The 13,791-nt window shown below is 44.8% G+C and overlaps 1 protein-coding gene across 1 annotated transcript in view; it reads right to left on the reverse strand.

Moving 5' to 3' along the window:
- SP6 (Sp6 transcription factor) overlaps positions 1-13,504 on the reverse strand; it is a 102,667-nt gene extending 89,163 nt beyond the window's left edge. The window contains exons 1-2 of the mRNA XM_083470150.1: positions 13,152-13,504; positions 11,498-11,575 (exon numbers count right to left, since the gene is read on the reverse strand). The gene's annotated coding sequence lies outside the window, so the exon portion shown is untranslated. The remainder of the gene's footprint in view (positions 1-11,497; positions 11,576-13,151) is intronic.
- Positions 13,505-13,791: the final 287 nt, after the last annotated feature.

The following is a 13,791-nucleotide window of genomic DNA, read 5'->3' on the forward strand; positions in this document are numbered from 1 at the left end:
TTAGTTGAGATTCCTGCATTGCAGCGACTTGAACTAGATGACCCTCGTGATCCCTTCCAACTCTTATGATTCTGTCTTCTGGTTTGTTTTTGTTCTGCGATTTGTTGCGCCACAGCTCCTCCGGACAGCAAGAATGAGGTAGCATTGGGGGAGCACCACAGAGCGAACTAAAGCAAAACAAGCCTGCTGCTAATGCACTGTTATCGTGTCAAGAAGATGTTGCAGAATACACACAACAGTACAACGCCAGTCTGAAGGTGCCCAGAATTCCAGTTGGTTCAGCAAGATACACCTGCTGAAAAATTCTCTTTTCTACACACCAATAAAATGTTCAGGAGCCCCGCCCTCTCTTGCATCCGACCACCTTAATTACATCCATTTATTCAAATTAAACAGCTCCCATCTTCCTATGCTATGATGGATGAGTGCGAAGGCACTTCAATAACTGACGAGCACTTGGGAAAGAACGACAAGTACATTTTCATTCATTAAAATAACTTGGGATAAGTTAACAACCCAGCCCTGTGCATAGCTACCTGGAAGTAAGTTCCCTTGTGTTATCTGAAGCCTTCTCTCATGTAACAGGACGGGAGTCTTAGGCTATAATAGGTGATGCCAACTGAGACTGGAATCCTGGAAGCCTACTACCTTTTTGAATGACCACCGCATATGATAAAATGTACCCACTTTATCTTTACACTTCCAGCACACATTAGATAAATTCTTACACATTTTTGCTGGCTTTCCTGGAGATAAATACCACCGGCTTCTGGGAAATGATTTATAATGAATTGAAGAAAACGTTTTAAAATGTTATAAAACCGGAGGCCTTTTTATTAGGAGTAACAGGTGAAGACTATTTATGTATGCAACTACTGTACAGCAGCAAGGATGCTACTTGCCCAGAAATGGAAAGAAGAGAAAGTTCCAACGAAGGAGGAATGGATAACTAAGATGATAAACTATGCCGAAATGGCAAAGATGACCGGGAAGATCCAGGATCAAGATGAAAAAAAGTTTATACAAGACTGGGCAAAATTTATAGAGTACCTTAAGGTTCACTGTAAAGATTTAAAAACAATAGCAGGATTGATATAACATCTATGAAGTAATGTGAATGATGGTTATGAATGGACTTGCATTTGAATGGAAAAGTTAAGATGTGTAAGGAAACAAAGGGGACAAATTGGAATCCGGGGGGGGGGGGGAGTCCAGAAGGGATAAATAACTAATTAGCTCTTAATTTGTGTTATGTTTAAAACTTTTTTTAAAAAAATTCAAAAAAGAAAGAAAGAGAGACTGGAATCCTGGAGTAGCTACAGCCAAAACCAAAGACAGTTGGAGCTAACTAATTCTCGTTTTTGTCCCATCCGCCCCTCTGGTGAGTTCTCAAAAGGCAAAACTGAGGATAAGGAGCCAGAAGTTGACCGCCAGAATGACCTATAGGAAGGCAGGTGGGGTCTGGCTGAGGGCAGACTGAGGTTGATGGAGCAGTGTTCCATTTAATAGATCAGCCTCCGCTAGTTTGCTGCACTTACAATTTTCATGTTTTGCACTGGCAATACAATTCTCTCCCTGCAGTGAACACTGGGCTTCCCCCTCGCAACATTTCTGCCTAGGGTACACCTTGGATAGAGCAAAAAAGATCACCATTTCAGGTGTGTACGCAGCCACACAGTAAGCTGCGTGTCCCACTCCCCTACGATTATTTCAGAGATGCAATGACTCTCGTCTGGCCTGAGAGCCAGCTGAGTCTCCCATGTAATTTGATAATTTACTGCAATTAAAGACTCGGAAAATATTTATAGCCAGCCCGAGATTTGCAGGGCCAGCCCTGTTCAGCCAAGCACACACCGCACTGCCCAGCAAGGAGAGAGCTTATTAATAAGAGACGCCATGTACAAAACGCAAAGGTTGCCTGGCTTTTTATGGGTGAGCCTATGGAAAGCAGGGTGGGGAGAGATGACAGAACAGCAGCAGTTTGGTTCCAAAGATACCCAACTGATGGTTTGGGACTGGGTTCATTATGGACTCAATGGGACAGCTTGAGTATAGTGAATCTCTCAAGCTTAGTTTCAATAACGCAAAGTAGGCCTGCATGCACATCATACGTTCAAAGCACACACACCCAAATCCTGGGAACTGCAGTTTTCACCTCACTGAACTACAATTCTCCGCACCCTTAATAAATTATTTGGGGGTGGGGAACGTGCTCTAAATGTGTGAAAAGCCTTAGTTTCAATGAAGCAAAGTAAGGCTTTAAAATTGTTCTCCTTGAGGCTGGAAAACTTATCTCTCAAGAGTTTTCAGTACAAAGAATAGTGGGGGTGGGAATCCCAGGCTGCCCCTATTGGCTCTAAAGTGGTGAGATTTCAGTTTCCTGTGAAGGCTCAGTAGTTAATCTGTGCTTAATCACGGGAAGAATGAGCTGGCAAGAGGGTTTGATTATGTCACACTGGAATTACTCTTAAACCTTATGTACAACTGGTGACCATCTAAGAGACCACCAGTACCCAGAAGGGCTAACAGCGGCCTCTGCTGGCTGTTCTCGTTTGCAGGCAAAATTAAGAGCCCCCAAATGACCAGGGATCTGTTCTTCCCAAGACTTTGTACGCAATCCTAGTTCTTCTTTAAACTTTCTCGTTCTGTTTGTTTGAAGGAATACCCAGCTTTTAACAACAGCACTGTACTGAACGGTGTATTTTGTGTGTTGATTTCCTTCCCCCCTGCCCCCTTCAGAATTACATGTATCTGAAATGATGGCCATCTCTGGCTATTTGCTTGGGCAACTTGCGCCTTTGAGAGGAGCACCTTTAACCCTAGATGCCGTGGTAAGAGAAATGCAGTCTGTGCAGGGATGGTGACAGGATTTTGTGGGCTATGTACACTGCATGTGGATTGACACCCGCTGCCCTGCAATCTATTGGCAAGAACTTCTGCATATATTAATTTAGCCAAGCCTACCTAACAGGGCTGTTGCAAATATAAAAAGGGGGAGGGTAACATATACTGCCTTGATCTCTCTGGAGGAAAAACAGAATGCAAATCTATAATGCCGCCCATCTAAAGAATGCCAGAAAATCAGCTCCTCTTGGTTTAACTGCAACATTTTTTAGCCCCGATTCTTACAGCAAAATACCACCACCACCCAAAAACAGTTTGACAACCCTGATAAATGAAAACAAACAACAACAAAATATGTGCAGTTTTACGGATTTAGTATTTGCTCTATCATCTCTCAGCCGAGCACACTTCACTGGGCTGTCGTTGGGAGAAGGGAAACCCATTTGCACAGCCTTCGGGTCCTGGTGGGAGAGGCAAGATACAAATATATACTGCAGTGCCACTCATGTAAAGAAAAATAAATGTGCACAAGCTAGAAAAGTAGCTCCCTCTATTCTGATAATTTACAGAAAAATAGCAAAAGAAAACGAAAAGCTATCTAACACTGTGCATAATAATTCATTATCAAAACCAGTTGGTTAGTGCAGAACTATTTATTTAAAAATAAATATTAGTTTCCTTCCAAATAACAGCAGTAACATCTAAGTAAGCCCTACCTAATTGTTTTTAAAATCAGGATTGGGGGGGGGAGAGGGAGAAGGAATTAACAATACAATTATATATCTACTTAAAACAGCATAATCCTAACCATGTTTACTCAGAAGTAAGTCCCATTGAATTCAGTGAGGTTTACTCCAAGGTAAATGGGATTAGGATTGTAGCCCTTCTGCCAGAAAAGTGAGCACTGGATGCTGGGAAGGACCAAATTCAATATGAATCCCTGTTCAGAAACCCAGGACAAATTAAACTTGCATAACTCTTTATGTTTAGAAAATGACCATCAACACTCCAGTCTGAAATCCTGGACACAATACTGAGCTAATATGTGTATGTTGGGAACTGTAGTTTGCTCCTCACAGAGCTAAAATTCCATTCACACATACCAAACTACAGTTCCCAGGGTTCTTGTGTGGGGGTGGGGAATATGCTTTAAATGTAGATTGACCAAATGATCTGATGGTATAAGCAGGCTTTGCTAATTACTTAAGGTCTTGAGACAAATTTGCACATAATTTGCAAACGCTGTTTCATATGCATTAGCCTCTTGGCTAATTAAATGATGGGTAGCTGGGGTTTCGCCAGCACTGCGTTTTGCAGTTCACCCATCTGTCCTGTAAGCGAACTAATTAAAAAAATAATAATTATTTCTTTTAGGAGAGGGAAAGGGGCAGGAGAGCCAGGGCCTGTTCCCAAAGATCTGAGGCTTGGGTCCCCTGGGCAAGCCTCTAATAATGCCCGCAGATATAAGACAGTTTCACATGTATATAAAACATGTACAGTACTGTATATAAAACAAGTTCTGGAGCTAAGCTCTGGTGAGCCTCCTGGCTCAGATCAAGGCAATGTGCGCATCATATATTTAGAGTACATTTAAAGTGCATGGCTTCTCCCCCCACCCCAAAAGAACCCTGGGAACTCTAGTTTATCCATCACAGTTACAATTTCCAGCAAACTACAGTTCCCACGATTCTTTGGGTGGAAGCCTTATTTTAATATGTTTTGTTGTTTCTGTTTTAAGTATTTATTTGTGCTTTTTTATATTGTGTTTTTATTCTCGTGATGAAGGATGGTATATAAATTTTAATAAACAAACAATAAATTTAAGGTGCAAGACCTGAATTTAGGTCTACACACTTTCTATGCTGCTCATCTCAAGGCATATAATATATACACCACAAACTTATTGGGAATTGTATATTGTGAAAGTTCTGAACCTCGTTTCGGATATCTGTTGGGCCCCCCCTTGAAGGATATACAGCCCCCAAATTCCCCAGAAAGAAGAGGAGACAGTTAAACTGGCTTCAGCCTGTAGCATATTCTCTGCTCTGCGATTCCAACAAACCTCTGCCTTGCCTTCCAGAAGTGCTTTGGGGCACTGGAGAAGATTTATTGCCCATGCGACTTCCTCCCCCTCGGGAAGGAGAAAGGGAGAGGCAAAGGGTTGGCAGCTCTGTGGGTGGGGTCAAATTTATAGCCCCTTGTGCAACAAGCAGAGGAAGAGGAATGTATCCCTCCTGGACTTCTCCGAAAGTATTCGGGGGCCAAAAGGGTCTTTAGGAGATATTTCACTTTTGGCGCATGTCCAATCCCACCCTACAACAAACCGTCAGCAGTGGAACTCCCCTCTGTTTTCTAGGCCCATATATAATAGCCCTCCCATGTTGTTCTTAAATGCAGAAGAGGAAGGATGTGGGCAGGTGGTGGTGGGAGATGTAACTATTTCAAAGGCCCCTTTTGCTTAACCCTCCTCCAGGTGCTGCGGCTCAGGAGCCTTTGAATCCAGGTATTTCCCCAGTTTGGGGAGGGGGAGAAAACTTAATCTGCCCCTGTTCCGCCCACAATACTGCGCCACATTTGAACTGTTTCCCTATTCAAGCACCTTTTTTTTTAAAAAAAAACTGCAAGTTCACCAGTGTGGCATGAATGTTAAAATTTCCACTGTGACACGTTTTCCTGACTCCTGTACACCTTGCAAAACAGACAACGCTCTTTTCGAAGCGATGTTCCTCTACTCAGGTGGCATCCACAGTATACAATTTAAAGCACTTTTACATCTCTTTAGTACAGTGGTGCCTCGCAAGACGAAAAGAATCCGTTCTGTGATTCTCTTCGTCTAGCGGTTTTTTCGTCTTGCGAAGCAAGCCCATTGACGGATTAGCGGATTAGCGCTATTAGCGGCTTTTAGCGGCTTATCTGCTGATCGGATCAGCTGATAAGCAGCTTAGCGGCTTAGAAAAAGGGGGGAAGGAAAAAAAACCAGTAGGAACTCGCAAGACATTGTCGTCTTGCGAAGCAAGCCCATAGGAAATTCGTTTTGCGAAGCACCTCCAAAACGGAAAACTCTTTCGTCTAGCGAGTTTTCCGTCTTGCGAGGCATTCGTCTTGCGGGGCACCACTGTAGTCATTGCTGCTCCCAAGGAACCCTGGGGGCCAATGTGGTTTGTGAAGGGTGCTGAGAGTTGTGAGGGGAGGCACCTCACAGAACTACAAGGCCCAGCACCCTTAACAAGCTACAGCTCCATGAGGCAAGGTGAGGGGGCCACCTCTGGTTTCCTCCTCCCCTCCCCCCAGATGTTGATCTTTATTACCCCCTTGTTCCTGACACAGAACCTCACTCACCCCTTCTTCCCTGGCAGGGGGTGGCATTTTGTGGTTTGCATCAGGCACCAAAATGTCTTGGGCCGGCCCTGGCTCCCAGGATTTTGTGAGGGGAGCCGTGATAATTAAAGTGAGAGAAGAGTGATTAAAGGTATAGGATGGATGCGACCTTATTTCTATGAAGAACATCCCCATATAGTGTGACGTGTTCTTGATGCTCTAGCACCCAGTAATTTCACGGGGACTTTGCAGAACTCTGTTGAGCCGAGGGGGGGATTTTTGTCAATGCCAGGGTCACATTCCCTTATGCCAGTGGTGGGTGGGGCCAGGGCAGCAATGAGTGTAAATTTTGCCTTTGTACAGTAGGCTAGTTTCTACACGTACTCACACACCCCTCTTCCACCCAAGCAAGCAAGAGCCATTGTCAGAGTTCAAGAATACATTCCAGCTGTGCTTTTTCCTCCAGGAAAAATAGGTGCTGGAACTCACCATGACGTTGTTAGAGTAAGCCACCCTCTTCAAATATCTCAAGGGCTGTCACATGGAAGAGGGAACAAGCTTGTTTTCTCCTGCTCTGGAGGGTAGGACTCAAATTAATGGCTTCAAGTGACAAGAAAGGAAATTCCCACTAAACACCAGGAAAAGCTTTCTGAAATCGCTGTTTAACAGTGGAATGGACTCCCTCGGGGAGTTTGTGGACTCTCCTTCCTTGGAGGTATTTAAGCAGAGGTTGGATGACCATCTGTCATGGATGCTTTAGCTTAGATTCCTGCTTTGCAGGGGGGTTAGACTAGATTGCCCTTGGAGTCCCTTCCAACTTTCCAATTCTATGATTCTATGACTTGGGGCAGCCCTGAACAGATGCCGGTTTCACAGCAGCCATGTTCACTGCCTGTGGAGGTACTAAACACTATGGTAAGCTGTCTGCCTAGCTGGTTGGGGGGGGTCACCCCTGGTTCTGGTGCAGGTCAAATCAATGTGCCCCCCCATTCTCTGACATTCAGGCAGATGGCTTGGGCAGCCTGGAAGGGCCCTTGTGCAAACGTGCATGTGTGCAACGGTAGAGGACTGGTAGGAAAGCTTAAATCCTGCCACCACTACACGGGAGATGGATGGAAGAAAAGGAAATATGAATTAGCTTAGCTTAGCTTAACCAATCGCGGCTAGGAGCAAAGTAGAGTCATTGTTATGTACTGAGGTAAATAGGATGCAGCAGTCTGATTGGTCCACAGGAGCCACCCAATCCAGCTCCAGGTGGAAGTGAATCCACAACCTGATTGGCCTACAGGAGAATCCCGGAATTAGCCAATCACGTGCAGCCCATTGTGTAAATAATGTATATAAAGCAGATATTGTGGGGGAACCTCCATTTCTCCTCACCACTATGAGCTGAATAAAGAGCATGAAATCCACTCTCGACTCCGAGTATATTTCAGTCATAGATCTTAAAAAAGTGTAGACACACACACGCTGGCCAGCTTCCATTTTGACTTGAAATGTTCGTTTTAGGCTTCTCAGAAGTATGCAAAGGCAAGAAACGGGTGTGGGGAGTGTCAGCCTGCAATGGCGCCCATGTGAGAGGTGCCGGAACTGAGCTCCAGCTGAAAAAAACAACACTGCAAGGGACAGATACAGAAACTGGAGGGCGCTCAAACTCAGCTCCCATTATCTACTGCAAGGGTGTAAATTGCCATAGACCCTCAAGGAAGAGCTGAAATTCAGCAGCAGGTCGCATGGTTTGCACACAAAAGGTAAAGACGCCTGTCTAAAAATGTTTGGGGAGTTGCTGCCAGTTGACATAGAGGCAATATAGATCTACAGTCTGACCTGATAAAAGGCAGCGTCCTATATTTCTCTCCACCTTTGCATCTCCCTTGGCGACATGTGGTAGAAGGAACATGTGGCAACAGGACATCATCATTCCCCTGCCTCCTGCAAACTGCAGCTAATAAAGTGAAGCTGGGCTGGTAAAAGAGGGAAGGCGATGCTGCTACCACATTTCCTCTTTCTTTTGCCAAATATTTCCAGGGAGAGAAATGCGGGAGTCGATGCATTCTGCCAGCCCCATACTGTGGAACTAGGCCTGAAGCCTCCACTTTATTTTGCCTTGTCTCTTTGCAGTAGACTGTGTACCTGTAAATCACATTCGAATTATACACACATACACACCCCACAAACAAATTCTAGGCACTGTGGTTTGTCAAGGGTTGCTGGAAACTGTAACTCCGGGAAGTGTAAACGACAGTGCTCAGATTACTTTGAGGGAAAGAATGTGCTTTGAATATGCTTTAAAGGTGAAATGTACATGCAGCCTTATTAGTATATTTTCCAAATCTAGCAATTTCAGGTAAGTGCATGGAGAGTATTCTTTTGAAAACTCTTTAGCTTTCCAAAGAATACATGTCTACCCTGACACAAAATATGTAAACAACTTCAGGGATGGGAAGAAATTCAGTCCTAAATTGCAACAAGATATGAACTGAAATCTAGCTATCCTTTGAAATGCACACTTAGAATTTTGCATGCAATGCAGGTTTTAAAAAAGGGTACAGAAGTGCATTAATTAAAGGAAATTGCTTGCAGAAATGTGTTCATTAGGCTGCAAAACTGCATATAAGGAGAAATATTAGGATGGTTTTTAATGATGACTTTTAAAAAAAATTAAAAAAAATTAAGCCACCATGAAATGATGGTATATATAAAGGCAACATGTAAATAAATGTGGTGAACTGAATTTAAGATTGGAGAAATGAGGGAAATGGAAACTGACAAACCTTTCCACCTGTACTTTAAACCCTTGTACCTGGCTGGCCCCACAACAGGGTCTTTGTCATCTCCACAATGCAACCTATCTCTCAACCTCATAGCTTCAGAGCAAGCCAGAACTCGCTTAGTGTTCTCTAATACAGATTGTGAAGCGGGGAGGAGAGGGAGAGCGGTAGGTCTGTAAAAAAAGAAAAGGCACCCAACCATAGACTCCTCTTTTTGTTTAAAGGCAGATCAAAGATTCTTAGTAAACTCTCAGCAACGCTCTGTGGTCTACATGAAAGAGCAACTGAAGCATCTCAGAGACTATAAAAGGGACAGAGATTCTCAGTGAAGCCACGCTTGTCAGTGCCCTTTCCGGGTTTGATGATGCCCTGGTTTCACATACACACCCCTAACGTAAAGGGGAAGCAAACGAGAGGAGGAAAATTCTCACCAATATTTGCACATAGACTCTCAAAATCCCAATGGTTCAAAGATTACATTTGGGTTTTGATGTTCAAATGAATTTACAGTCTCCCTTCAAATGTATAATCTGCCTGTGTGAGAACGCACAATTGCTTTTCTGAATCACAACTGCGACCTGCAACAAAATGCTGCAGTGAATCCTCACCTCACCTGCCACACTCGTCTAGATTCCGGACTCACCCCCCCCCCCCAAAAAAACAACAACATACAAATCCATTATTTTTCAACGGACACTCAACATTTTGTGGCTTGCTTATATCTCCCTCTAATTTCCCATTCATTCCATTTGGTACTGGTGCTAATTGGCACTCATCATCTGAGTCTGGTATTAGAGGGAGTGATATCAAGGCCCATCTAATTTAGCCCTCTGTTTCCAACAGTCGCCAGCCAGGGGGCTCTGGAAGCTGGGCACAGAGATGATGGTGTGCTTTTGCAGTCTGTCTCCAGATAGTCAGAGGTACACCTATAACTGCTGATAACTTTTAATCATTACAGTGGTACCTTGGTTCCCGAACGGCTTAGTTGTCAAACAAACTGGCTCCTGAATGCTGCAAACCTGGAAGTAAGTGTTCCGGATTGTGAACATTTTTCAGAAAACGAACATCCGATGGTGCTTCCGCTTGAGTACAGGAAACTCCTGCAGCCAATCGGAAGCCGTGCCTTGGTTTTCAAATGGTTTCGGGAGTCGTACAAACTCCCAGAACGGATTAAGTTCGAGAGCCAAGGTACCATTGTATTTAAAATGGCATTTAAGGCTCTTCTACTCATACAACAGACTAAAGAGGGGTTTGTGGAAGAATGAAACGTACCAACAGAAAACCAATTTGCCCAATCTTCTTTGCGACAGGCAGCCCATCATATATTTAAAGATGCCTATCGTATCGCTTCAAGAGTCTCTTTTAAAGACCAAACTGAATGCATAGGCTTAATACTCAGAGACCATAACTGCTGCTGTTCACGATGCATTGCAATAGCCTCGATTTTCAAACCCTCTTGAGAACTAGCTGTGTACATACCATGCATTTAAAACACATGGCTTCCTGCAAAGAAGCCTGGGAACTGAAGGCTGCTGGGAATCATAGCTCTGTGAGGGGTAAAGAATAGTTCTCAGGCTTCTTTGAGTGAAGTCATGTGCTTTAAATGAGGCATGAACACTCACGAGGCACAGGGCTGGCTGTTGTCTACAAATGCTAAGTCATTTGTAGAATATTTTCCACAGGTTGAACTCCCTCTGGTTTACTCTAGCAGTGTTTCCCAAACTTGGGTCTCCAGCTGTTTTTGGACTACAAATCCCATCATCCCTAGCTAGCAAGACCAGTGGTCAGGGATGATGGGAATTGTAGTCTGGGGGGAGAAAATTAAAGACTCAGCACTACAGCCTTCTTTGACTTTCCAGATTCTCCTTTTTGAACTGTCCAGTGTTGATAAGCATTCCCTCCGTTTCTGATGCCAGTCGCTTATGTTGCCAAAACAGCACCACCCACACATAAGAGGGAAATATCAGCAGGCTGAGTGCCAGCATGGAGCAATGGTTAGAGTGTTAAGGCTACAACCTGGAAGACCAGGGTTTGAATCCTCACTCAGCCATGGAGCTCACTGGGTGCTCTTGGCCCAGTCACTACCTCTCAGCCTAACCAACCTCACAGGGTTATTGTGAGGATAAAATGGAGAGGGGAGAACCATGTACACCATCTTGAGCTCCTTGGAGGAAAAGGTAGTATATTTGGAGCCAGGGACCCAACCCACAACAGACCAGCAAAGAATGGCCACAGTGCTAAGTGGCTACTGAGGAGGGAGCATAAAGCTGGAGGATGGGTGGAACGGAGCAGATGGAAGCCTGAACCATGCTACGATAGGTCCTGGTTGCAATCGCACTACTACCAAATGCTAAGTCTAGAATATGTTGCAGGACATCTGAGCAGATGCTGGCCTGCATTGTTCTCAAAAGCATTTGGTGCCCCCTAGAGTTGTAAAGCATATTGAGGCCTAGAGGTTTCTGAATGCCCGAAGTGGCAAGGCAAATTTGTGCGAAATAAATGCTTGCATTTGCTGTGCCCAGGTTGTGTTTTTGATGTGGGGATATCAGGTGAGGCATACTCACTGTTGGATAAAACCATTCTGTAGATCTATTTCAAGTGGGCTTCAGGCCTGGCTTTGGAAAGAAACAGCCTTGCTGGTCCTGTATAATAATAATAATAATAAATTTTATTTATACCCCACCCTCCCCGGCCAGAGCCGGGCTCAGGGCGGCTAACACCAGTAAAATTACAGTAAAAATATAATGGCGGGGGGGGGGGGGAACCAATTTAAAGTACAGGTTAAAATGCAATTTAAAATGCAGCCTCATTTTAAAAGTAGCCCATAGATCAAAACCATAAGGGGAGTGAAACATGATGATCCTTTAGTTTTCCTTGATCTCTCAGTAGCTTTCAGGTGGGGAGTGGGTAAGGGTGGGGCTTCAAAGGAACAAATAAGAGTTTAAAGTGGGCTTCGGAGGAAGGTCGGGATATAAACTGAATGAACAAATGAATGACACCACCTAAAAATACTGAGTGGAGTGGCCTAGTAGATTGAAATGCCCTCATCCAGGCAGTACAGTGTGATCCATTACGGCAGTGGTGGCCAAACTCGGCCCTCCAGATGTTTTGGGACTACAGTTCCCATCATCCCTGACCATTGGTTCTGTTAGCTAGGGATGGTGGGAGTTGTAGTCCCAAAACATCTGAAGGGCCAAGTTTGGCTACCACTGCATTAGGGCAAGTGGGGGCACTGCCCCACCAACTTCAGGCCGCTCCTGCCTGCCTTACATCTAGTCCAGGGTTGGTGTGGGGGGGAGACCCTGCCTGTCAGGTTCCTCCTCCTCAACTCTGTGTTGTCCTTGGAAAACTTAGCAGAATCAGAAGAATCTGTATTTGCATCAGCCACTAGCCATAGCAATAAAATAAAATGTGCTGAAGAGGTAAAAACTTAACTATAGAAAATACATCTGGGGGGTTTACATCAATAATCAAATAAGAGATCTTATTCTAATTGCCCCCGCTAAAAACCTTGCTGTTTTTGCTGTCACCTGATCATCTTGATCTTCTAAAACAAAGGAGATAGGAGTAGGAATGATTGAGCGACCCACATGGACAAAAGTAGAGGAGTGATAACATGAGCCACTGACTCAATACCTCGGGTTAAGTACTTAATTCGTTCCGGAGGTCCGTTCTTAACCTGAAACTGAGAGCCAGTGTGGTGTAGTGGTTAAGAGCGGTAGTCTCGTAATCTGGAGAACCGGGTTCGAGTCTCCGCTCCTCCACATGCAGCTGCTGGGTGACCTTGGGCCAGTCACACTTCTTTGAAGTCTCTCAGCCCCACTCACCTCACAGAGTGTTTGTTGTGGGGGAGGAAGGGAAAGGAGAATGTTAGCCGCTTTGAGACTCCTTAAAGGGAGTGAAAGGCGGGATATCAAATCCAAACTCTTCTTCTTCTTCTTCTTCTTCTTAACCTGAAGACCACTTTAGCTAATGGGGCCTCCTGTTGCCGCCAGAGCACGATTTCTCTTCTCATCCTGAAGCAAAGTTCTTAACCTGAGGTACTATTTCTGTGTTGGCGGAGTCTGTAACCTGAAGCGTATGTAACCCGAGGTACCACTGTACTGCTATCTCCACAGGGACATAACCGTTTTTCCAGTGGAAATTTTTGAAATCGACCCTCAACTTAGCAGGCAGGAGCGATGGGGACAAAACTGGACTTCAGCTTTTTCTACGTGCCTTTGGTTCTGGCTCCACCTGCTGTCGGGCTCTCTGCCTGCCTGCCTAATCCATAAATGCTGGTGCCATTTACATGATTTGGAAGACAAGCCGCTGCTGTTGTGGCGGACGCTGTGCGCTACCAAAGGCCGAGGAGTCCCCCGGCCTCCCATTTTCGTTAATCAAAACATAAATCAAAATGTCTCCAGCTTCCAAGATGGCAAAGATGAGCTTGCAAACCGTTTGGTTTGCAACTGCTTTAAGTAACAGAAAAAACTGGGTCTCAGTCTTCAGTCGCCGCCTCTCTTCTAGGGCCGCCGCAGCTTCTGCAGGTGCCCCAAATGCAGCCGCCTCTGGTGAGGAGCCAGCTCAGGTATAGAACCGAAACGCTCGTAAAAAGATGTAGCGGAGGAATCACCCCAGTTTTCCTATTGGCCTCCTGTGAAGCCACTCTTCCATCTCTTGGCCAATCAGACTTCCCAAAAAATAAAGCCCACCCATCCTTGATTAAGGCCTCTGTGTGGATGTGTTTCTCTTCTCTCTTTTTCCTCGCGGGTCCTTTGCCTGTCAATCAATCAAGGATAGGCGCAACACTGCCCTCAGCCCCAATTGGCGATTGGGCTAGTCAATTCGTGATTTCACGCCTGCGATTGGGCTCTGA

The sequence above is a fragment of the Podarcis liolepis genome, assembly GCF_965112155.1.
Source record: "Podarcis liolepis genome assembly, chromosome: 13".
Lineage (NCBI taxonomy): Eukaryota > Metazoa > Chordata > Lepidosauria > Squamata > Lacertidae > Podarcis > Podarcis liolepis.